Here is a 26,793-nt window from a genome sequence, read left to right on the forward strand (position 1 = left end):
CGATTCCCTGTGTAAGACAGGAGGTGAATAAATGATGTCTAATATAAACTTTATTACAAACAGCAAAGTTTTATAACAAATATGTGGCACTAAAACTAATATTTTAACTCAAGTTCGGCAAGTCTTATTTACCTATATAAACATCAGAGTCATCGCCTATTTTATTGGTGGTGTCATTATTTTAAACGTTATTTTACTCTCTTAAATTAGCGTGTCGCTCAAGGATACGGCCATTAAAGAGTATCACAAATAACTGCCAAGATTACTGATGGATCAGATTAGGACGGATGATCACTCTCATCTTTGTCAAAATGTATACACCTGCCCTCCGCTCCTTCTCAGTATCTCCAGGATTCAGCCCAGCTGTCACATAGTAATGATTTCTTGCCACTCACACACTATGGTGACTTGGATCAATCCCTTTGTTTCACAGCAAGGGCAACAACATTTATAGCCATTACATGACAAGAGAACATTTGAACATACACAACACTGCTATTTCTTCATACCACAAAAACCCCAGACATTTTTAAAGGGGTTCCCGGCGTTCACTCCTGCTGGGGATTCAGCTGCTCCACATTAACAGAGCATCTTTTCCTTTTCCAGGCTGCTCCATTGGTGTGACGTGACTGCTGATGTCATGCTGATTGACAGTTGGCTCCTCGCAGTTAGGCAGTGGGGAGTCAGCCGTCAATCAGCACAACGTCGACAGTCACACCCCGTCAACAGAGCAGAGTGAAAGACAAGCCGTCAACGTGATGTCAGTGGAAGCTGCTGAATCGCTGGCAGGAGCAGTCTGTGCCAGCTTTGTGTGTGGAAACCTGCATCAGGCATCACAGGCAGGCAACTACAGGCCTAAAAACTTACAGACAGGCAGTTAGCAAAAAATTAAATAGTTGTGGATAAGCCCTCTAAGGCTGGGTTCACACGTAGCGGAACTCTCGCCGAAATTACAGCGAGAGTTCCGGAATTCCATTCAGCGGGAAAATCGCATTTTAAATTCCCACGATTTTCCCGCGGAAAAACTAGCATTTTGCAAGCGTAATTAGCTTGAAAAATGCTAGCGTTTTCCAAGCGATCTGAAGCATCGCTTGGAGAACTGATTGACAGGTTGGTCACACTCGTCAAACATAGTGTTTGACAAGGGTGACCAACTTTTTACTACTGAGGCCGCCTATGCAGCATCAGTAGTAAAAGAAAAAATGTAAAAAATAATACAAAAAATAAAAAATGGTGTTATTCTTACCTTCTGACGTCCCGCACAGCCTTCCCGCCTCTCTCCACGCTCCCGTTCCCAGTAATCCTTTGCGAAAATGCCCACGATGACGTCTGTTCTCGCGGGATCGCGATGTCTCGCGGTAATTCGCGATGACGTCGCGCGAATGACCCATATGTCTAAATGCATTCATTTGTATGGAAGCATAGGGACCCCAATATTGGTGGCTCATGGCTATCCAGGATGGATCACTAATCAATGTCTTCTGTTGGACATTCCATTTGTCTGTTCCGGAATTACATCAGTTTTGCACACGGAATCAGTGGTGTCTGTGTTCCATTTTTTAACAGTATGCCCAATTTTTTTTCTTCCTTTTTATAAAACGGAACCCAATAACAATGAATGGGGCCCATCTACTTCTGCTTGCTGCAATAGATAATTTATTCATATGTTCCTAAAATGGAAAGGACAAACAGAATGTCCGAGTGGACATGGGAACACAGCCTAACACAAATTCATTGTAATAGATGCTGTGTTCATTGTGATCCCATGTTGTCCCTCTACTTGAGAAATCTTCAGTTTCAATGGAGTTTTCTGACCTATAAAACAATATATTGGATGTAATTCATAGATATTGGACCTGTCAGAACTTGTTTTTCTATAGAGTCGATGCGAGACTTTAAGATCTTGGGAGTTAACTTAGGTTTGTAGAAATAAAATTGTCAGAATCATTGCAAAAATCACCATGGAAACATCCAATCACCATGAAATGAGAGTCTGAGGCAATCTTCCTTCTGTATTCCTAATCCTTTCAGAACTGCGTGATCTTAGCAGAAAAAAAATCAATTGTCATTGTCTCTTCAAGAAACACAAAGCTGGCTCCGCAGAAGATAGAAAATACCCTTCAACAATTATCTGCCCCATTGTCCAAAGATGTGAACAGCAGACAGCGTATGTGAGTGACAGGATGGGCACATACACTGCCCCAGGTATAATACCTATTGTCACATTTCCAAGATACACCAAAAATATCAGAACAAGTACAAAAAATATCTATCTATCTATCTATCTATCTATCTATCTACAGTATCTATCTATCTCATATAACCTGGTCAAAATAAATTACAGCCTAGGTTACTGAAAAAGTTAGCAGAAGAAATTGCAGAACCACTAGCCATAACCTTTGAAAAATCCTGGAAAACAGAAGTCCCAACAGATTGGAGAAGGGCCAATTTTGTCCCTATCTTAAAAAAGGAAAGAAGACAGAGCCAGAAAATTACAGGCCAGTGAGGCATACTTCTATACCAGGAAAGATCTTTGAACAAATGATTAAACAGTATGTATGTAAGTACTTGGATAAGAATACACTTATTAACCAGAGTCAGCATGTGTTTGTAGCAAACAAGTCATGACAGACTTATCTAATTTCCTTCTATGATGGAATCACTGACTGGGTGGATCAGGGAAATGCGGTAGATATAGTATATCTCAACTCTAGCAAAGCATTTGATAAAATATCTCATACTTTCCTTATGGAAAAAAATGACAGGGTATGGTATTAACAAGGTTACGGTTAGGTGGATTCAAAACTGGCTCAGTGATTGTACTCAAAGAGTGGTAATAAATGGCTGCACATTCAATTGGAAGAGTGTTTCAAGTGGAGTACCACAAGGCTATGCCCTGGCCCTAGTGCTGTTCAACATTTTTATAAATGATCTATATAAGGGAACTGAAGGTAAACTGATGAAATTTGCAGACAATGCAAAGCTAGAAGGGATAGCTAACACTAGAGAAGACAAAGGATTCAGATGGATCTAGACAAGCTTGAACAATGGGCAGTGATTAATAGAATGGTATTTAACAGGGAAAATTGAAAGATTCTACATCTGGGAAAGAAAAACAAAAATTGCATCTGTAGAATGGGATGAACAGATCTAAGCAAAAGCATGAGTGAAAAAGACGGGTATACTAATAGATCACAGACTGCACATGAGTCAACAGTGTGATGCAGCAGCAAAAAAGGCAAACACAGTTCTAGGATATATTAAGAGAAGCATACAGTCTAGATCACGTGAAGTAATTATCCCCCTCTACTCTTCCTTGGTCAGACCTCATCTGGAATACTGTGTCCAGTTCTGGGCCTCACATTTTAAAAAAGACGTTGAAAAACTGGAGCAAGTTCAGAGAAGAGCTCCCAGGGTGGTAAGTGGACTTCAAAGTATGTCCTATGAGGAATGGTTAAAGGATCTGGGAATGTTTAGCTTAAAAAAAAATGTCAGAGGAAAAAAAGCAAATGCCCATAGAGAAATTTTGTTGTATACGTCCAGAAGGTTGTAGGGAATATTTGCACCAATGTTTGGGGGGGGGGGGGGGGCATAACTTTGGAATGGAGTAGAACAGAAGAAAAAGAAAAGTGGATCAGTGAATCAGTGGAGCAGGCAAGCTAGGGAGGTACACATTTTAAATTAAAAAAATCCAGTGACAGGTCCTCTTTAAATATCCACAGTTGGACTACCACTTTACCACTATGTTTATAGTTGGACAATGTAAAGACTCAGTAACCAATCAGATCATGTGCTTCATTTTTGTAATTTTCTTTAAAAAAAAATGCAAACTCAAATATGGTTGGATTGTATTGGAAATATGTTGGATTTTTGCCTGTACTAGTTATTAGGCATGAAATCCTCTTTTTCTAATCTTTTCTCTGATATTACTAATTACAAGTTTATAATGATAATCGTTTAACATGATCCCAATTAAATACATAGAGACATGCCAAAATAAACATGGATTATTCAGATAATCTTGTCGTATAGCGAGTGTCACATATGCAGAAAGCAGAGTTCACTGAGGGACCAAGACTGTGTGGGACAGTGAGCCATCAGCCTCTCCTCCGCACACCCTTAACGCCACACCTAACAGGCCGTGATCGAGGCCCGGGAGGACCGAAACATTGCTCATCTTGTAAAATGTGGGACCCCTGAACATGACATGCTGACAGATCAATAAATAATATTTTCTTCACTGCAACTTAGGAGTCTTTCATATATTTTTATCAGGATATCCATCCTACCACTGAGCTCCATCCAGCTGAAATGTTAACCATAACCTTTCTTCTTCTTCTAAGGGCTGCTGCAAATGGCCGTATGTTCTCCATCTGAGAGAATCGGTCCGATTATGCTAATCACACTCTGACATTTCTCAGAGAATTTTAAAAAAAAATTCTCCATCTTCTCCATTCATTCTGCCCGTGAAAATCAGATGTCATCCCAGCGCGGTCCAAAGTTTTCCACGGACTTCTATCCTGTGCTTATTTCCTCTCCCCACTGCAGATAAGGATCTAAGCCCTTACCCTGCTGCTATCCCCAACACTGAGAGAAGGGAGAGAGAGCAAAGCAAGTCCTCAAGAGAAGGCGCACTGGTGGATTTCTAACATTTTTGTGGATCATTCAATATATACACACTCTGAAGCAGCAAACTGGTAGCATTTTTTTTTAATGAAGACTGGTTAGAAAGTTGCTTAACTTTGTATTTATGAAGCAAATTAATTAAAAACAATACTACGCAAAGGTAAGCTATGGTTACATGTAGTAAAGTTTTTCAACAGATTAAAAAACTAATTGCAACGCAATGATTAAAATCGACATGAATGTGCTTGCAGTGCTGCCTTCAATGAGAAGTAACAAACTGTCAAGAGAGCACACTGTCAGTGCCACGTTGTAAGGAGAGAATGAGCGAGCAGAGACCAGAGCCACCCCCAGCAATTGGCTTGGCTTGCGGAGACGGCGCTGGTCTCTGCTTACTAGACTTTCTTCTTACAATGTGCACTGACAGTGCGCTCTTGCCAGCTCGTCACTTCGCATTCACTGGCTCCCAATTTCCCAGCGTATCCAGTTTAAACTACTAACACTGACCTACAAAACCATCCGTAACCTTTCTCCTCCGTATATTTCCGAACTAATCTCTCAATATCTTCCCTCACATGATCTCCGGTCCTCCCAAGACCTCTTTTTTCCTCCACGCTTATTCGCTCCTCACCCAATCGCCTCCAAGATTTCTCTTGAATATCCCCATCCTCTGAAACTCTGTGCCCCAACACGTCCGGTTGTCCACCACATTTGTATCCTTCAAACGGAACCTGAAAACCCATCTCTTCAAAAAAAGCTTACAACCTGTAATGACCACACGGCCACCTTAACACCATCGAAGCTACTGCAACCCCCAACCTACTGTCTCCTTCCCCATAATCCTGTAGAATGTAAGCCCGCAAGGGCAGGGTCCTCTTCCCTCTGTACAAGTTTGTCACCGTTAGTTTGTTTACTGTAAGTGATATTTGTATTTTGATGTAACCCCTTCTCATGTACAGCACCATGGAATTAATGGTGTTATATAAATAAATAATAATAATCAGAGCCAGGGAGGGAGCGCACTGTCACTGTGCATTAATAAGAATATTGCACACTGAATTTAATTGACAACCGATGCATGCTCAGTACAGTGGGGACTAGCCCAGCCCTGAAACAGACGTCCCTGATGACACTTTGTTGCAGGGTGGGGTCAGAGGTTGAGGCAGTGACCGCAGCCTCTGCCCTCTGATGACTACTTGTTTGAGTATCCCAGCATACATTGGGGATTCTCAAAAAGAGCATCATCACAAAGGAAGTAGTAAAAACAAATAAAGCAGTCAGGGTATTGAAGGAACGAAGGGGACTTTTTAATGAAAGTATATTAGAAAAGAGATCAGGTTATGACATTAAATAAATAGATATTTTGGTTTAACTAAATTTTAGTTTCGGACCACCATTTTAATATAACATTCAATGAAGTGTGTCCCAATTTTTGTTTCTGTTGATTTTATACAGATGCATGTGGAGGTACTAATATACTCGATGGGTGCCAAATTACAGCACTGCACTACGCCGAGTCCTCACCCAAATAAATCATGCAGTGAGAAAATGAGATGTGTATTTCATCAACACCAAGGGGGAAAAAAATTACATAAAAAGAAGACAGACCTGTTAACAGATGGCAGAGAGACAGGAGACGTTTTCACCTGTTTTATGGGATGACTCTTGTGTGCTGTTATTGCATGCCTCACAGTACAGCATGTAAGATGTGTGATTCCTATTGGAGATAATGACTGATCGCCACCAGGGTTTTTTCCTCCTTTTTTTTTTCTAGACTCTTTCTAGTGCAGAAACTGCTGGCATAATGTACTGTGCCTAACTCTGGAATAAGAGACCCTCGCCGCCTGTGCTGCAGCTACTAACTTGGTCTAAACTTTGCAATATACTTTGACATGTGAGACAAATATAACAGGAAACGGCATATTGTGGGCAGTGTGGTCGGTTATATAAGATGTACGCGAGTTGGAAAAAACGGCTAATTCTGTCTCATGACATTAACTTTCATGTTCAGAGAGATCAGATGACTTTCACACATTGTAGAACTAATATAGTAAGTGTTACTGCAGGATTACTACACAGCTGGCAAAAATAGGCAAAAAGAAGGCCATATAGCAAGGTGCATAATGTCCCATGTATATCGCATATGAATTAATTGGAAGTTTTTCATAGCGCACAGTGCAGCACGTGTCAATCAATGAACGTGAGAAAACTGGTGTAAATGTAGTGTACCGACTGAAGAGACAGTGGTAACTAGTGAAGAGCGAAAGTGGTCAGGTAAGGTGTTATCCGAGCATGCTTGGGTGCTAAGAGAGTATCTTCGGCGTGCTCGAATACTATGTTCGAGTCCCCGCAGCGCCATTTCTCACTGCTGTTCAACAGCCGCAACACATGCAGATGTGGCGCCCCTGCGGTCTCAGTTGCCACAGGGTGCTGCACTTCATCCAGAGGTGTGGTACTCTGCTCTCAGGTAAGGAAGGGGCACTGCCAGGACTCACACACCAGCAGCCAACACTAGTCCTCATCTGGCCAGGTAGGAGTTAAGTAGAGGGTGTGGGTGGAGAAAGTAGAGAATCGGCGGAGCTTAAGGGAGTGACAGTTGGTGGGAGGAGTTAGTGCTGAGGTAAAGATTGTTCTGGAAAGAGTCGGTCAGAGAGTGGTGTGAGAGGACAGAAGTCAGGAGGCAGGGAGAGAGGAGGAGTCGCTTCTGGAGATTGAAGCTGAGTGCAGCTTGTCTCCAGACTAAAGAGAGTGAGAGAGATGGAGTGAAGACAGAAGAAAGGAAGGAGAGCTCCAGGAGGAGAGGAAGAAGAGGTCTTAGGGGCACAGATAGTGAGCAATGCATCCGTGGGGTCCGCATCCACCCGCGTGGTCAGTGGAGGGACGAGGTCGCAGTTAGGGGACCGGCCCCAAAACTAGTGGAGAAACTAAAGATTCAGCTAGGAAACCAGAGGCGGCAGTATCTTTAAGAGCTGCAGCCGACCCCACACTCATTCGCCGAAAAGGCAGACATATAGGATCCAGGGGCCTAACCAACGTCGCCTGACAAGATCTGAGTCTGCTGGATTGGGACACTGTTTGTGAAGACGCAGGGCAGGAGAGGCGGTAGCCGGCATAGTGAGACAGCCAGGAAAGGAACATCAAAAGGGATCCCTGGCAACATACACTCCAAGCTACCTGAGAGCTGTCTGGACCACAAACCTGGAGGACACAGCACCCCGGCTGGGGACTGTAACAACTCCACTGTGAGTAAGTGTGAAGACTGCACTCCGCTGTGTCCTCAGTTTATTTGCTGTGTCATCTGCCCTGCACTACAACAGCATCACCACTAACTTTAGCACCATACCTGCCCTGGGGAATAGCTCTGCCTGTGGAGAGCTGAACCAACTCTGCTGCATCACCATCTGCCCCAGTGGACTGAAGCTGCAGCGTCGGCTAACACCTTAATTGCCGAATACCACAGGTGGCGTCACTAATAATCCTTTATAAACTTTATTATCCCTTTTCATCATTTTTTTATTGGACGCCCAGGGCCACGAACAGGGTCACTGCTGCCATGACACATCCCTTTAAGAACTGACGGGCCCGGTACCAAGTAACCCCCGGCTCTGGCGGGCGCTCCACAGGGATTTTCTAACAAACAGGCCATCCATGCATGTGTTGTGACTGTCGAACAGCCACGAGACATGCAGCCGCAGGGATTCAAACATAGTTTTCGAGCACACCGAAGATGCTCTATTAGCACACGAGCATTCTCGGATAACGCCTTACCCAACCACGTTCGCTCATCACTAGTGCTAACATTGCAGCCAATATAACATTACGCTACGCAGGTGCAACAAAACCCCTCCAACGACAAGTCCTGTCCCAACAAGCTTCCACCGAGGTCAAGTTCGCAAATGGCACTATTTTCAGAGGCATGGTATGAGATATTTGATACACCACCACCCAGTCTACAGCGCGGTTCGCAGTGTTTCTGTCATATATCCTCGCCATCCCTCCACTTTTTCTTCTTCAGTAGATGTTGAGACTGAAAGTGAAGAGGCATTCAAGATGCTTGGCATCCACTGAACGCGTCTCTGATTCCAGCCCATTCTCAGCTCTGACATATCTTCTGTATATGTTGGCAGAGACAGAACACCTATTAGTGATACAGTACTAGAAGGAGTAGGCTCCATTAAAAATTTGGAGTGTAAGACTGGGAGACGAGACAGAGAATCTACTGTAGGCATCTATTTTGGGCCTGACCTGTCATCAAGTCAAAAGTTACCAGTGTTTTGTTCATGTGTTATTCCTTCTGTTCCCTTAAGTATTCTGTTTATTTTTTATTTTTATATCCATGAAACGGTTGTGGAGATATGGGTCTTCTTATTCAGTGCGTAGTACTGCAGTGCGCAAGTGCCGGGAAAGGTCAAAGAGGTGCGGCGCCTGCGCACTGCAGTACTTTACTCTACCCTCAATAGGGCAGATAAAGTACGCCTCGCAGGGGCTGCGGCAGAAGTAAGGAGGAGGAGGATGTCATCGCTAGAAGATGGGAGGTGCCGGACTGGACCGCCACACCCATCGGACCGGACCGGACCCCCTGGTGAGTATAATCTAACTTCTTTTTCTTATCTTTGAGGTTACATCGGGGCTTATCTACAGCATTACAGAATGCTGTAGATAAGCCCCTGATGGCGGTTGCCGCATCTCATATAGGAAAAATGAGGTGACAGATTCCCTTTAAAGGGTCACAGCCTCGATAATGAATTTTACTTTTTTTGGCACTTTTTTTGGAAAGGGATCAGATCTTCCAGTATCAGACTTACATAACCTCTCATTGTAGACTGTGAGCCCTCACGGGCAGGGTCCTCGCTCCTCCTGGACCAGTGGGTGACTTGTTCAAAATTATTGTACTTGTTTTTTATTTTATATATACCGCTTTTAGCAAGTAAAGCGCCATGGAATAAATGACACAATAATAATAATAAATAATAATTCAGACATCCGTTTTTCATGTACATGTTTTAGCTTGTGTTTTTCATGAACAGAATCCATACACATTATAATCTATGAAACTGTTCATACATCTGTGTGTGGGGGGGGGGGTTCAGATCATGTATTTGCAAAAACATAAAAAAAAAAAGTCACGTAGACAAAGTCCCGAATCAAAATCATCCATACTAGTCTGTGGGTCCGTGAAAGTCACAGTACACGGATGACACCCACGCGCAATCCTTGTGCTGGTCGTTTTTAAGGAAACGCTTTGTAATTTTTTTATTTATTTTTTTACAAGCGAGAAAATTTCTAATTTTTTTTTACACGTACGAGAAAAAAAACAGACGTCTGAATGAGGCCTCATTTATAGAAAATATTTTAAAATGAATGAACATGGAAAAAAAATCTAGAAATGGAAAAAAAATTGTAATGACAGCATTCTGTTTAAACATGTCAGAGGGAAGCATGTTAAGTATCAGGCCAAGGTCTGCTGACCTTGCACAATGCTGCCCTCGCTGAGTGTAGAGCTGGCTCTATTCTGGGTGCATGTCAATGTGAATGGACAGCAGGCTTAGTCACGAGGCTTTTTTACTTCTTTACTTTCTTCACATGGGATAGAAAGGAGGATTTATGACAGTGACCTCTCTAAAGTCAAAAGCAACTCTCCGTTGTGGTCTGCATGAAGCCAGAACTTTCTGATAAAAGTAGTAATAACCTGTTCTAGATGGACAATTTTGTGTTGTATTAAAAAGAACCTGTCACTTGCCATAAATATGTAATTTTTTTTTAACTGGTGTAAATGCTGCCGTTCTACTGACACTAGTATTTTTCTTTTGTTCCTGCCCCTCTCCATTCCTGAGATATGGTCCTCTCTTGCCTGGATGTAAATCTAGTCTTTTTGCCCTACTGACCGTGGTTCTCAAAAATATTTCCATAGAAGGAGATTGAGGACCATGCCTCTTTGGCTAAAAAAAAGTTATGCGTGGTGGCACAGGTCTTCCATTACATGTTAGGCAAAACAACCAGATCACATTGAAAGACTACATCTTCCTGAAGAAGGCCTCATGCCCTGAGATGTGTCGCTACGACCACTCATGACTATTCTCAACTTCCAATTGATGTGCCCCTTTGTGTTCCACTGCATTTTCAAATCTGTGCATTTTCCCTTAGGAGAACACATGTCCCAGCCTGGCCAGTCTTCTCTATGACCCTCAGATCTGGCTACACTTCCACTTCTTCTCCAATATAGATAACGCTTACTGTAGGCCTCCACATGTCCAAGATAAAGTATTCTTTTGCCACTTGATACTTGTTCGCTCTAGAACTTATACAAGTATGGTTTCCGTTCTTCACTCATGACACCCGTAAGACAATGTCGGTCTGAGAATGATAGGACCATAGGTCCTTCTCTTTTCAGTACTTTCCACTAGTGCTGAGGAGTCGGTAAGCCAAAGCTCTGAATCCTCAATTTCCTTGACTTCCAACTCAAACACGAACTCCGACTCCATGACTCCAACACCACAGCACTGGTCACTACTGAGCATGTGCATAAAATGCAGTACAGATTCATCTCAACTAAAGGCCGAGATCCTTAGATCAGGAACAGAACAGACATTTATAGCACATTTCATAACGTTCCCAAAGTCACATCACATCCTGCATTGTTCCACTGTACTCAATTTATTATCTATTTTAGGAGTCTGAGTCGGTACATTTTATACCGGCTCCACCAATATGGACACTGACTCCGACTTCCCGACTCCATCTCTACAGCCCTGCTTTCCACTATCTTCCCACCATGGGTTGGCCCCAATAGTTAACCCTATCCACTAGTTGGATAAGTACTGCAGACCACAAAATAGATAAAACCACATATAAAATATGGCAATGCATTATATTACTGGGAGACCTTCAAGATGTGGATGGGGGAGGTGTCAGTAGCTTCTCCATTCTTGTACATCAAGATAGCAAGGTGTCAATTACTTGTCATCATGTCCAAAATAGTATTGCAGGAGCAGTTATTCCCACAGGTATACAGGGGCCCATGAGGTAAGGGGGCCAACTTCTACCTCAACGCAGCAATCAGCTTCTGTCACACAGGCATGAAAAGGGGAGCATTATTGAACTGCAAAGGGTCCATATACTGTTCTTGCACAGGGGCAGTCTTCTGTCTGTATCCCCCCTGCATCAATAGCTTACAACACTGATTACTGCTTTTACTAATCAAAGGGTCTGGACGTCCTGGTTGATATGTAAAAAAAAAAAAAAAAAAGGGAAATCCCACTGTCCACTTGTGAAAGATCTTCTAGCTCTTCGTTCTAGCTCTTCGTTCTAGCTCTTCGGTCTTCACCACTTTATCATGGACAGGATGTATCCACGGAAGACCAGGTTGTTTTCTTTCGCCTTCTAGTCTTTCAAGTCTTGGTCGATGTTACTGCATTCCTTTTCAGGAATCTTTACAAGTGGTGAAAATGAAATATATTATTTAAATTCACACATTTAAGCCTATAATTGTGATTTTTATCACGTTTTCTTTCAACCAGCTACAATCAAGTAAAGTTTTTAACCTTCTCCTCCTGGAAGACTTCTGTTCTTAGAGCACAATTCCATAAGCCAAAATGAAAACTCAAAAAAAAAAAAATCCCCTTTCTGTTTCACAATGTTAGTAATAAACTTTGGATCGGTGCGGAGCTCCTGCCAATTGTGCTTGTTAAGGCAAAACAGAGCAATTACCCGTCAGAGATGAACCCCCGAGACCGACAGCAAACTTCCATCTGATCCTAATATCTCCATCTACCTGAGTAGGTTTCAATAGTATAAAAAGAACTCGCTGAACAATGGGGGTTGTCTCGGCCACGGCCTTTGAAGTAGAATTAATTACGGTATGTTTCATCTATTAATACAATGCACACATTCCCCGTTCCCACGGACTCTGGAAATATGTAGTAAAGCGATATCTCTGAGCATATATTCTGTATTAACAGGAAGAAAAAACTATACTTTCTCCAAATATATATATATATATACACAGTGGCCTGTCTCCTGACCTGAACATGATGAAGCCGTCATGCTCGGATCAGGAGATCTTCGGCCAGTCTGTGCGTTGCGGTCCAAAAATCAGATTTTTCAATGTTTTCAAGATTGGCATCGCTGTTGTTGATGTCAGACCAGAGACTCTCAAAGTGCCAGCGGCAACAATCCTAGGCAAACCTTCCGGTAGACGGTGGTAGAAGAACATTGATATCCTTCAAAATTTCACATCTTACTCTTCGCAAACTTTTTATACCCGTTTACACGCAGTGGACGGGAGGAATTCTCATGAAACGTTTTGTAATTTTATCATCTATCGCACAAAGAAAGCAGAAAACCAGAAGCGACGGGAATGAGAGGGGTAAATAAGAAATTAGATCGGAATCGCTCAGCTGATAACGTAAGCTTGATGGATGACCTCATTACACACACACACTGCAAAGAAAACCACAGAATTCCTCGCATTACACAGAGGATGCTGCTTAAAAAGGGCATAGGCAAGAGCCGGGACTAATTGGATGAAGTTTTCAATCTATTTTTAAAGAAACAGTCACAAAGCCGAGCATGGAATGAAGGGTCTCCGGACTGATAATGAGTCGGATGTTTGGCTGAAACCGTAGTGAGTTGCATTGACTCCATAAACTTTCTACAGCTGGAGTAATGTCATGATACTGAGGCTCGAAATTTTGACGTGCCACCATTTTTACAAGTCCAAAAGAAGTTATGGCATCAGAAATGATCGAGCACTCTGCAAAATAACTCCCCTCCGAATAAAAGAAACCTCTCCCAGATCATGCGGAAAAAGAGAAAACCTCCAGAAGGGTCGGCAAATCTTCTGGGCTCCACTGATAATGGCCGAATGCAGCGATTCAAGAAGGTATCATGCCCCCATGTGTTCCATATAGATGGGGAATGAGGCGAGAAGGAGTAGAGTACAAGTGGAGAATGGGAGTGATGGGGGGTGAAAAAGGCACGGCTGGGGGGGAAAATTTGTGGCAGCAATAGTTAAAGTGGTTGTCTGGTGAAAATAAGTTAGCTGCACCTATCCATAGGAAAGCTGATATCATATTCATCGGAGGTTGACCCCCACTGATTGGCAGAACGGGGCACTTTTATCGCCGTTGGGCACATGCATAACCGCTACTTCAATCATTTCCCATGGGGCTGCTGGCTTTTTTTTTTTTTCAGAAATCCCATAGAGAATGAGCGGAGTCGCAGCCATGCATGCACATTGCGACTCCATTCTAGCAAAAAAACACACAATCAATAAGTTATCACCTAACTCATGTGTCGTTGACAACTTTTCGGCACTTGTCAACTCCTTTTAAACATTGATGGCCTATTCTTTAAATCTAATGTACAGGTATAAGGTATAATCAGAGTCATGTTTCGTCCCATTAAGTACGCTGTGACTTCCGCTGCGGAATGGGGTGCGGATTTGGCCGCGCGGATTTTGTAAAATCCGCAGGTAAAAAGATTGCTCTGCGGTTTTTCATCTCCACAATGGAGGAGATGGCAAACTGCAGCGGAATCCGCAGAAACATGTCAATTCTTTCTGCGGTTTCAAAACCGCAGAAAAACCGCGCGGAAAAATCCGCACCGTCTGCACTGCGGTTTTTTATTCCCATAGGGAATAATGGTACTGTACACTGCAGCAGAATCCGCAGCGTGTGCACACACCCTAACAGCTTTCTGGCACTCGAACAACCCCTTTGGAAATTCTCTAGGGTCTGACAGTGCAATGTGCTCTATGGAATTTGGCCAGCACCTAATAACCCTCTTGTAGCCCCGTCCAGTCGTATATAGTGAGTAATCATTAGTGGGGTGTGATCGCCCGGGTCCCCTAATTTCCTGAGTTCTCAGTTAGGGTGTGTGCACACGCTGCGGATTCTGCTGTGGTTCCGCAGCGGATTTGGCCACTGCGGGTCCGCAGCAGTTTTTGCTGCGGTGTACAGTACCATTATTCCCTATGGGAATAAAAAACCGCAGTGCAGACGGTGCGGATTTTTCCGCGCGGTTTTCCTGCGGTTTCTAAACCACAGAAAGAATTGACATGTCAATTCTTTCTGTGGATTCCGCTGCGGTTTGCCATCTCCTCCATTGTGGAGATGAAAAACCGCAGGGCAGAACCGCAGAGCAATCCGCAGGTAAAACCGCAGGTCTTCTGACCTGCAGATTTACCTGCGGATTTTGCAAAATCCGCGCGGCCAAATCCGCCCCCCAATCCGCAGCGTGTGCACGTAGCCTTACACAGAATGGATAAAAATAAGAAAAAGTAGTAAAATAATAAACCCTGTTTAACGCTGACATGAGACTAAAGTGTACGGAGAGGCGGAGGGGATTCCGGACCGTTCTGTCAATGAAGTGTTTACATGATATCCGTAGACTCATAGAATAACAAATGTTCTCAGCCGCTAAGGACATGGATCGCCGGGCTATAAATGTACACAGCTCGAGGAAGGCAGCGTGCTCTTTGCAAGTCATGTCATGGAAGCCACAGTCCTGTTGGCACTAAATAGCATTGCGGTTAAATTCCAGGAGGGGATGAAATTCCACAGGAATCCTTCTTAAAGTTACAGCCAGCAGCAGATTAGCAAGCACAAGTCTACCACTCTAACGCCACGGGGGACCTTATTCACTACAAATGCCAGCAGGTCCACTTAGCCACAGAAAATAAAAAACTAGCTCATACAAATCAGAGAGATATGGTATTGTTTTTGGAATCTATTATAACTTAAAGGGGTTGTCCAGGTTTGGTACAAAAGTCTGCAGTCATGTGACCGTAAGTGTGAGAGCGGGCGATCATGTGACCGTAAGTGTGAGAGCGGGCGATCATGTGACCGTAAGTGTGAGATTTGCATAGTTCCGGTCACATTCCGACTAGACGTCTCCAGCCTCAAGTAAACTGAGCAAGGCCAATCAGGTCTAGTCTGAATATGTCCGCGTGGTTTCGACGCCAGCACCAGAGAATCCTGACAGAACACTCTGCATGTGATGTGTGGATTCACAAGTCTCCAAACACAAGTACCAAATCCGGACAACAGGATAAAAGAGAATCTGTCACCAGGTTTTTGCCACTCAGTTTGAAAGCTGCAGGAAGTAGGGGCTGACACCCTGATTCCAGTGATGTATTTCTTACTGGGCTGCTTACTGCAGCTTTGATCATTACCTGCTCATAAAACAATGATGACTAGTAAACTGGATGCCATATAGTCCTCCGTATTCATCTGTGTAACCGCTCTCACGCCAATAATTGGTAGCTTTCTGTGTATACTGCGCATAGGCAGAAAGCTGCCAATCAGTGTTGAGGGCGGAGTTTTATTGAGCTCAGTATTTAGCGGACTGGTAGATTTGCAGCAGACAAAACAGTGATTTTACCAAAATGACAACAAGCAGCGCCGTGAGACATGGTTGAAATCAGGGTCTCTACCCCTACGTTATACTGCTCTCAGATGAGTTATCAAAAACCTGATGACAGATTCCATTGAATAAAAAAAAAACAAGTTATTCCTTATTCACATAGTTAGGGGATAAATTATTGATTGTTAGGGATCCGACTGCATTTTTGTTTCCTGAACTCTGTGTAACATAAAAATAAGTACAAAAATGAGTCAACTGTGTCACTAAACCAGAGATTTCTGCAGACAGAGAAAGTACTGAGCAGCCTATAATGTCTTCTATGAATACACAGTCCCTCTGTGATCCTCGCCAATAACTAGGGGGTGCCTCACTGGAGCAGTTTGAGCAGCACTTCTGTAAAGTGTCAGTATTACTTAACATATTGAAAAAAAATACACCTTCAGAATATAACAAGGACTTAAAATGTTAATGTTTCACAGCACCCTGTATTCTGAGCACAATGTCTGCGTCCACCCCCTGATGAAGCTGGGCGAAACGCGAGTCAGGCTAAAACACCTTTAGGGCTTCACATTGCAGCACCCTCTTTTTTTTTTTGTTATTTTTAGACCTACATTTTATGTTAAGTATTTCAACCGCTCACTTTACAGACAAGAGCAAGTCTCGTATTTTAAAACCAGAAGCCACGGACAGGTAAATCCAGGAGCTTAATATAGGCCAGGCTGGATATAGCTGTAACAAAAGGCTACAGATGTAAACCAGCATCCTCCCATTCAATGGCAGCAAGAAGGGATGTTGGAAATAGTGACAACTCGAAACACTAAGTATATGTCAAAACCATAGTCTTCTAATGGGTTGGGAAGAAAATATTAAATAATTGCAACATTTGGTAACTACAAAATCTAAACAGATATTTTGTCTCGGGCGGTAGAAAAACCACAGAGCAAATGTCAAGTTGAGCTAAGCGACATCGTATAAATGCAGAACAGATTCGTTTATAAGGACACATCACCTCGGGAACTGCAGCAGGGAACGTGCTGTACACAAAGGATGGTTCATAAAATATGGTGTAAAATTACATATTTAATAACCACAAATATTTACTTTCATTGGATGAGCGAAAGTTACATCCATAGACGCTAAATACTGATTGCTGCCTATTGTTCCTGCACAGTATCACATGTAGGGTTGTGTCCAATCAATCACAAGAACTAAAAAATAAATTACAGTTGTGCTCAAAAGTTTACATACCCCGGCAGAACTTTTGCTTTCTTGGCCTTTTTTCAGAGAATATGAATGATAACACCAAAACTTTTTCTCCACTCATGGCTAGTGGTTGGGTGAAGCCATTTATTGTCAAACTAATGTGTTTTCTCTTTTTAAATCATAATGACAACCCAAAACATCCAAATGACCCTGATCAAAGTTCACATACCCTGGTGACTTTGGCCTGATAACATGCACAGAATTTGACACATATGGACTTGACTGTCTACTAAAGGTAAGATCCTCACCTGTGACAAATTGTTCAAGATCCAAAGAAAAACCCACAAATAACATCAGCTAAAATACTGGACTCTCTGAAAACTTGAAGAAAAATGGGCTGCATGGTCGAGTCGCCAGCAGAAAGTCATTACTGTGCAAATGCCACAAAGTATCTCACCTTCAATACACAAAACAGCACAGAGATAAGCCTCAAAACTTCTGGAACAAGGTAATTTGGAGTCATGAGACCATAATTGAACTTTTTGCCCACAACCATACACACTACATTTGGAGAGAGGTCAACAAGGCCTATGATGAAAGGAACACCATTCCTAGTGTAAAGCATGGAGGTGGATCGCTGATGTTTTGGGGATGTCTGAGCTGCAAAGACACAGGAAACTTGGTCGAAGTTGAAGGAAAGATGAATGGAGCATGTTATCAGCAAATACTGGAGGCAAATTTGCAATCATCAGCCCGGAAGCTGCACATGGGACGTACTTGGACATTCCAACATGACAACGATCCAAAACACAAGGCCAAGTCGACCTGTCATTGGGTACAGCAGAATAAAGTGAAGGTTCTGGAGTGGCCATCTCGGTCTCCTGACCTCAATATCATTGACCCACTCTGGGGAGATCTCAAGCATGCAGTTCATGCTAGATAGCCCAGGGATTTACAGGAACTGGAGGCTTTTTAACAAGAACAGTGGGCAGCTTTACCATCTGAGAAAATAAAGAACCTCATCCACAATTACCACAAAAGACTTCAAGCTGTCATTGATGATAGAGGGGGCAATACACGGTATTAAGAAATGGGGTATGTGAACTTTTGATCAGGGTCATTTGGATGTTTTGGGTTGTCATTATGATTTAAAAATAGAAAACACAGTAGGCTGACAGTAAATGTCTTCACTCATCCACTAACCATGAGTGGAGAAAAAGTTTTGGTATTATCATTCACAATCTCTGAAAAAAGACCAAGAAAGCCAAAATTCTGTTGGGGTATGTAAACTTTTGAGCACAATAATAATAATAATAATCTTTATTACAGCACAACTGTATATTACAACCACTAAGGCTATTTTCACACGCTGAATTATTGCAGCAGGTCTTTTTCTTTTTAAAGCTTTTTTTATGCAAATTTAAAGCTGCTTTTTACAGTATCAGCAAAAGCTAGATTTCAGAAATGTCAAGCACGCTCTTAGTTTTTTCTTTCCTGACAGCAGCGTTTTTGAAAACTGCAGCATGTCAATTCTGAGTGTTTTTTTCAGCTATGGAAAGCAATGAGAAAGTGCAAAAAACCTTGCACTTTCGCTACATTTTTGCAACGGTTTTTGAGAATAAAGCTATCTTTATTTAAAATGTACTGTTAAGATAAAAAAAAAAAAAAAACAGCAAAACGGAGCAAAAAAGCACCAAAAAACAAAACAAAACAGCAAAACCCACTTTTTGTAAGCAGTTTCTGTACTGCCAAGGAAGTAGGTTTTGCCTACAGAAAAAAAAAACACAGCAAAAATGGAAGGTGTGAACATACCCTAAGTCCGAGGAGCTCAGGATCTAATCAAGAAATAAGGAGAACAGGTTAAAGGGAAAACTGCCATCAGATTCGTGGCATGCAAATATCAGGCAGCATGAATCAGTCGCTGGCCAGGGATGATGGGTCTTGGCTCCCCATGACTCTCTGGTCTCCTCCCACGTGTGCATATAGGGAGAGATCTGTCAGTCATGCTGAACGGGGCGACACAGCATGAATCTGCACTGTTTGGCTTTTAGGTCTGATGTTTACCTTTGTGGCCGATGGGCAAAGGAGTTGGTCCGTTGGCCCGATGACAACTTTTCATTGACTGTTGGGATCTGGCTATACTTCAGGTGGTAAAACATAAAAAAAAATCTGATGGCAACTGGTGCAATTTTACATCAGTTTTGCCATCCATTCTGATCATTTACAATTAGTAATGAGCGAATGTGCTGGGATAAAGTATTATCCGCCACGCTCGGGTGCTGACCGATTGTCTTCGGTGTGCTTGAAAAATACATTCGATTCCCCGTGGCTGTTCGGCTGCCGCAACACGCGCAAGTGCGGGGACTCTTAATTATGTTGCTTTATTCAGTAATACAAGGCTTAGGCATGGGAGATATGTGCAAAGTATGGACTACGGCCGTTTCACACTGCTGCGCTTCAACGGGTCTTGTTGAAGCGCAACAGCGCGAAACGGCCGTAGTCCGTACTTTGCACATGTCTCCCGTGCCTAAGCCTTGTATTACTGAATAAAGCAAGTTGAACTGGAACGGTGAGTACCATCCGTCATTTCTTTGTTGTGTATTTTCAAGCTGTTGCTTTCCTATGGATTGTGCACCCGTCCCATGGTTTTTGGGGGTGTATGGCCTTCAATAGGGTGTGTTTAGCCTCATGGAATTGTAATTGAGGTACAGGCAGCGCAGTGGTGCTGAAAACGTTATATTTTTTGTTTGAATACGACTCTTAATTATGTATTATACATACAGAGTGGTTTAAGGTCCTCCAGCGTGGGATACGTTCGTTGTAGATGCCCCCTTCACCAATCTATTCCCCAACAAGTCTTCTAAACCAGAAAAGCCCTTTTAAGATTCTAGACACCCTTAAGAATGTATTTACTTAATCAGAAAGGAGTGTATACAGGCTGCGGACCACACGACAAACATGGAAAATGCCCATTTCACAGGTGAAATAATTTCTTAAGCTTGCTTAAGTTCATGATTCTCGGCAGCACATTTTCCTTCGAAAACCTGAGATGTGCTGCTGAGAACGATGATATCCTACGCGCACAGAACAATCGTTAACACGATCTTCCTGTGCGCACAGAATATCATAGTTCTCGCCAGCGCATCTCAGGTTTTCACAGGACGATGTACTGCCGAGAATGATGATTTTTTTTAAACATGGAAATTTGGTGAGCAAGCGATGAAATGTTCACAGATCGGCTTACAGGTAGCTGATTGGTAGTTTTTTAATGACTGCAGGTCAGCCAGTGTAAGCGGTAACCCCGGTGAGTGCTGTAGTGACTGCCCCCGAGCTTCATACAAGAAAACCACAGGTTTGGGGCAATCCTTGAATATGTGGTAGAAATAGACGACTTCCAGATGCTCAAGGTAAAATAAATTTTTTGGTCTCAAACTTTACACCATTATTCTTTGGACATTTGGAGGTCGCCCATTTCCAGCAGATAAAGTAGAATGGCACCAAACCTATAATTTGTGACTACCCGAATATACCAGGATAAATACAAGGACCAAATCCGAGGTAGCAGCACCCTGATTAATCACATCATAGGCACATACCGTATGTTTCCACCACACAAGCAAGAAAAGGAGCACATTTCCATATGCTAAACCCACTGTACTGCCCAGACCTACTGCCCCATAGGGCGCTCCGCCTTTCTTTTATTTCTTCCAGTATTTTATACATAAAAACATACCAATAACTAATGCATCCAAGTGACTCGCTCTATGAAAAGCAAAATAGATTTTTAAAAGAGAAAAATAGTATAACATTAGTAAAAGTGCAGCAAATAACAGATAGATAGATAGACGTAAAATAATCAACACTCTCCACATCGATGCCGAACATCACAAAAAGGAAAATCGATGAGCGGATCAATCTTTCAGGCCATATAATAAGGGATTATAACCTGGTCCCTTTGATGATAGGCTGGTAACATGGCTGAACAATACTAAACCCTATAAATTCTAGATAAGATGAAAGAGCCGAAAAAAGGAAAAAAAACAACAGCAAAGAACTATTCATTTTGAAAAAAAAAAATCAGGAAATACCCAATAAAGATGTCATTAATGCTCCCACAGGAGAAATCCCCCACTTCCACACTTCTTAATGACTCATTTGTAAGTGTATGTGCGGCAGAGCCTCGTCCACAGCCCAAATGCTTCACTTCTATCTATCATACCCATCAATTCCATATGGAGCCACCTAAGAGCAGAACTCCCAGGAGAAGCTGGGGGACACGTGGGGGCATTACTAGAGGACACACGGATTCTCACTCGGATTTTTTGGGAATCAGTCTGTCGGATCTAGCAGAGGTGTTTGCTATATACTCATGCATTACTGATGCGGATTACACCGAGGCTTCATTATCTTCCCTCAGAGTGTCATCATGATGCTGAAAATGACCCATCTATATTTATCCACCTCGGACACAGGCCGGGATTAGGATACTTAGCAAAGATAAATCCTATTCTCCCAGGCGCAAATCAAATCCATGCTGAAAAAGGGAGTTACTGCATCTCCTGAGCAAATATTAGATTGTATTATAATGTACATAAGGCAGTCCTGGCTGCGGTGGTGCCAAGCCTCGCCAGCTGGCACAGCGCTATCTACAGTCATAAGTAAAGTTCCTGTGGTTAACATTTATTTTTCTGGCGCTATGTGACAAACAACAGCTGAAAGGCCACAGAAAAGCCCAAACAATCAAGGCAGCGGCCCCAACATTGCATCTATCACATACCACCCACATCACAGGTTGCAAATACTTACACTTTATGTTCATTTTGGGCAAGCAAATCTAAGCTGCCGACCCAGGAAATAGTAACTTCCAGCCTCATTTACTACCCAGTACTCTGTAGGTGCCGTGTAATATTACAGAGCCTGAGTGTATTGGCAAATGAGTGTCCTGTATGGCTGCATGCATGTAATTTACTGACAATACGCTTAATATTAGTGCATGCAAGGCACTGCTATGTAAAGGCAGTATACATATTATTTGGGTTTATTTTGGTGCAAAATATCAGTAAAAAAATAGTATTATATGAATTATGTACTCTGTAGTATAATGCAGGGGCCATTCAGTGCTACATGCACATAATGTATGGAGGAAAAATGCTATATGGATGCAATGTAGAGCTACATACAATATCATATGTAATACATAGAGGAAAAATTATATATAGATGCAATGTAGAACAACGTACAATATCATATATGCAATATATAGAGGAAAAATGCTAAAAAGATGCAATGAAAAACTACAAGCAATATTGTATACATATAATATATACAGGAAAATGCTATATGGATGCAACATAGAACTACATACAATATCATATATATAATATATAGAGTAAAAATGCTATATGGATGCAATGCAGAGGTACATGTTTTATCATATACACATAATATATAGAGTAAAATGCTGAAAGGATGCAATAAAAAACTACATACAATATCATATATATAATATATACAGAGGTAAACTGCTATATGGATGCAACGTAGAACTACATGCAATGTGCCGAAATAAAAGTGCAATGCACTTTATATTAGTGCACCCAAGACATTGCAATGTAAAGGCAATAAACGTATTACTTGGGATTGTTTTGGTGCAAAATATCAGCAAAAAAAAAAATTGTGTTTTATGGATAGTGCACTATATGGCATTCTGTAGGAGGCATACAGTGCTACATGCATATGATATATCGATGGAGCATGCTAAAAGGATGCAACGTACAACTGCCTGCAGTAGCATGACATAATAGAAGAGTGACTATATAGTAGTGCACTGTTCTATAAATTCAATATTCAGCTTCTTTGGGTTTATTTTGATGCAAACTAGTAATGTTTCAACGTATCAGCACAAAACAGTGTTACGTGGATAATGCTCAATACGCTGGAGTCATTGGTGGCTACAGGTATAGAGACAAGAGGAGTTTAGAGTCAAAACGCTACATGGGTGCCATATAGAACTATATGATATATAGAGAACAAATACTGCATGGATGTAATATAGAACTATATATGATATATAGAGAACAAATACTGCATGGGTGTAATATAGAACTATATATGATATATAGAGAACAAATACTGCATGGGTGTAATATAGAACTATATATGATATATAGAGAACAAATACTGCATGGGTGTAATATAGAACTATATATGATATATAGAGAACAAATACTGCATGGGTGTAATATAGAACTATATGATATATAGAGAACAAATACTGCACGGGTGTAATATAGAACTATATATGATATATAGAGAACAAATACTGCATGGGTGTAATATAGAACTATATGATATATAGAGAACAAATACTGTATGGATGTAATATAGAACTATATATGATATATAGAGAACAAATACTGCATGGGTGCCATATAGAACTATATGATATATAGAGAACAAATACTGCATGGGTGCAATATAGAACTATATATGATATATAGAGAACAAATACTGCATGGGTGCCATATAGAACTATATATGATATATAGAGAACAAATACTGCATGGGTGCCATATAGAACTATATGATATATAGAGCACAAATACTGCATGGGTGCAATATAGAACTATATGATATATAGAGAACAAATACTGCATGGATGTAATATAGAACTATATATGATATATAGAGAACAAATACTGCATGGGTGCCATATAGAACTATATGATATATAGAGAACAAATACTGCATGGGTGCCATATAGAACTATATGATATATAGAGAACAAATACTGCATGGGTGCCATATAGAACTATATGATATATAGAGAACAAATACTGCATGGGTGCCATATAGAACTATATGATATATAGAGAACAAATACTGCATGGGTGCCATATAGAACTATATGATATATAGAGAACAAATACTGCATGGGTGCCATATAGAACTATATGATATATAGAGAACAAATACTGCATGGGTGCCATATAGAACTATATGATATATAGAGAACAAATACTGCATGGATGTAATATAGAACTATATATGATATATAGAGAACAAATACTGCATGGGTGCCATATAGAACTATATGATATATAGAGAACAAATACTGCATGGGTGCCATATAGAACTATATGATATATAGAGAACAAATACTGCATGGGTGCCATATAGAACTATATGATATATAGAGAACAAATACTGCATGGGTGCCATATAGAACTATATGATATATAGAGAACAAATACTGCATGGGTGCCATATAGAACTATATGATATATAGAGAACAAATACTGCATGGATGTAATATAGAACTATATATGATATATAGAGAACAAATACTGCATGGGTGCCATATAGAACTATATGATATATAGAGAACAAATACTGCATGGGTGCCATATAGAACTATATGATATATAGAGAACAAATACTGCATGGATGTAATATAGAACTATATATGATATATAGAGAACAAATACTGCATGGATGCCATATAGAACTATATGATATATAGAGAACAAATACTGCATGGATGTAATATAGAACTATATATGATGTATAGAGAACAAATACTGCATGGGTGCCATATAGAACTATATGATATATAGAGAACAAATACTGCATGGGTGCCATATAGAACTATATGATATATAGAGAACAAATACTGCATGGGTGCCATATAGAACTATATGATATATAGAGAACAAATACTGCATGGATGTAATATAGAACTATATATGATATATAGAGAACAAATACTGCATGGGTGCCATATAGAACTATATGATATATAGAGAACAAATACTGCATGGGTGCCATATAGAACTATATGATATATAGAGAACAAATACTGCACGGGTGCCATATAGAACTATATGATATATAGAGAACAAATACTGCATGGGTGCCATATAGAACTATATGATATATAGAGAACAAATACTGCATGGATGTAATATAGAACTATATAAGATATAGAGAGAACAAATACTGCATGGGTGCCATATATAACTATATATGATATATAGAGTATACGTGCTACATGGGTGCCATATAGAGCTCCATGCAATAACACATATGGTCTATAGAGTAAAAGTGTTGTCTGGATAGCTGATACTTCCATATAACTCGTGTGAGTGACAGGCACCATGTAGGTCTATGCAGGGCAGATGAAGAGCTGGAGCTGCATGGTGTGACTATGGGATAGGAAGTGAAGAGCTCCCAGGCAGCACACACAGGGGGCAGAACAAAGTCTCCAGATTCCTTTATGATCATAGTATCAGAACTCTGCAGAATTAACTATGTAAAGCCCAGCCATATGCCAGTTTCCCTCCTGAGGCTGAGCCTGCAGCATGGGCTGTGCATAGCCCTGTGCACGAGCTCAGCACTGCACTCACTTCCTTCTGCCTTGTTGTACTGCAATGTGACAATCTTACAGAAAGTGCCCTGTGGGTCCCATGTGCTGAAAGTTGTGCTAAGCTCTATGCGAGGGTGCAAGGAGGACTAAGAGAGGGGGGAGGAATGGCAACAGGCTTCTTACCAGATGCGATGGTGGTCAGAGAGTCAGTAGTCCATGCTCCTGCAGACAATGAGAAGCCTCAGCAGCAGCAGCCAGGTCCTCCTGCTCCACCATGCAGCAGCCTCTGGGCTGTGTGGCTTCTGCTCAGGCTCTGCCTCCAGTGACGTCAGCCTCACTGTCATAGAAGCCAGGAGAGCACTGGTTGCCTTAGCAACTCCGGGGCTGCTGTGCGATGGCTCCGGGAGGGTCATCCTTCATATGGTGCCCAGATCCCCCAGAGCAGGTCCCTGCTGCTGCTGCTGCTGCTCTTTCCAAGAATGGAAAGATTATCTTGTTTCTTTGCAAAAGTATCTGTTAGGGAATCCTCTGCTGCCAGTTATCAGTTCTGTGGGAATGGAGGAAAAAGGGGCAGGGGTTGGGGGCTGCATTGTGGCCAGTGTGTGGGAGCACAATGGGGGCCTCTGCTAGGCAACAGGTCCAGCATCACTGGAAAAAAAGCATCCAAAGTAAGAACTGGGGGAAGTGGAGGAATGTGGCCGCCTAGTGCAGCGCTACGGTCGCCGAAGACTATAGGAGAAGAAGACGGATATATAATCGCATTTGTACGCAAATAAGTTTTATTAACCCCTTCACGCCGCAGCGCATTTTTCGTTTCCGTTTTTTTTTTCACCCGCCTCCCCCCGTTCTTCCCAGAGCCATGCCAAACTTTTTTATTTTTCTGCCCACATAGACATGTGAGGGCTTTTTTTTTTTTCTGCGGGATGAGTTGTACTTTTGGATGACGACAGTTATTTTACTGGAAAAATGGGAAAAAAAAATCCAAGTGATAAAAACACAATTCTGACATTGTTTTTTATAAATTGTTCTTACAGTGTACATTTTGTGGTAAAATTGACCTTGCAGTGTGATTCTCCTCATCGATACGATTACGGCGACACCCAACATGTCCAGTTTTTTATTATTATAGTGGTTACAAAAAAAAATCTGAAGTTTGCAAAAAAAAAAAATGTTGACGCCGTGTCGCCATTTTCAGAGACCCGTAACATTTTTGTTTTTCATCCAATAGGGCTGATTTT

At 41.6% G+C, this 26,793-nt stretch overlaps 1 protein-coding gene across 1 annotated transcript in view; it reads right to left on the reverse strand.

Moving 5' to 3' along the window:
• NCALD (neurocalcin delta) overlaps window positions 1-25,883 on the reverse strand; it is a 94,977-nt gene extending 69,094 nt beyond the window's left edge. Inside the window, exon 1 of the mRNA XM_073590077.1 lies at window positions 25,739-25,883. The gene's annotated coding sequence lies outside the window, so the exon portion shown is untranslated. The remainder of the gene's footprint in view (window positions 1-25,738) is intronic.
• Between the last annotated feature and the right edge of the window lie 910 nt (window positions 25,884-26,793).

This window comes from Dendrobates tinctorius, unplaced genomic scaffold, assembly GCF_039654945.1.
Source record: "Dendrobates tinctorius isolate UK_male_01 unplaced genomic scaffold, ASM3965494v1 ptg000116l, whole genome shotgun sequence".
Taxonomy (NCBI): domain Eukaryota; kingdom Metazoa; phylum Chordata; class Amphibia; order Anura; family Dendrobatidae; genus Dendrobates; species Dendrobates tinctorius.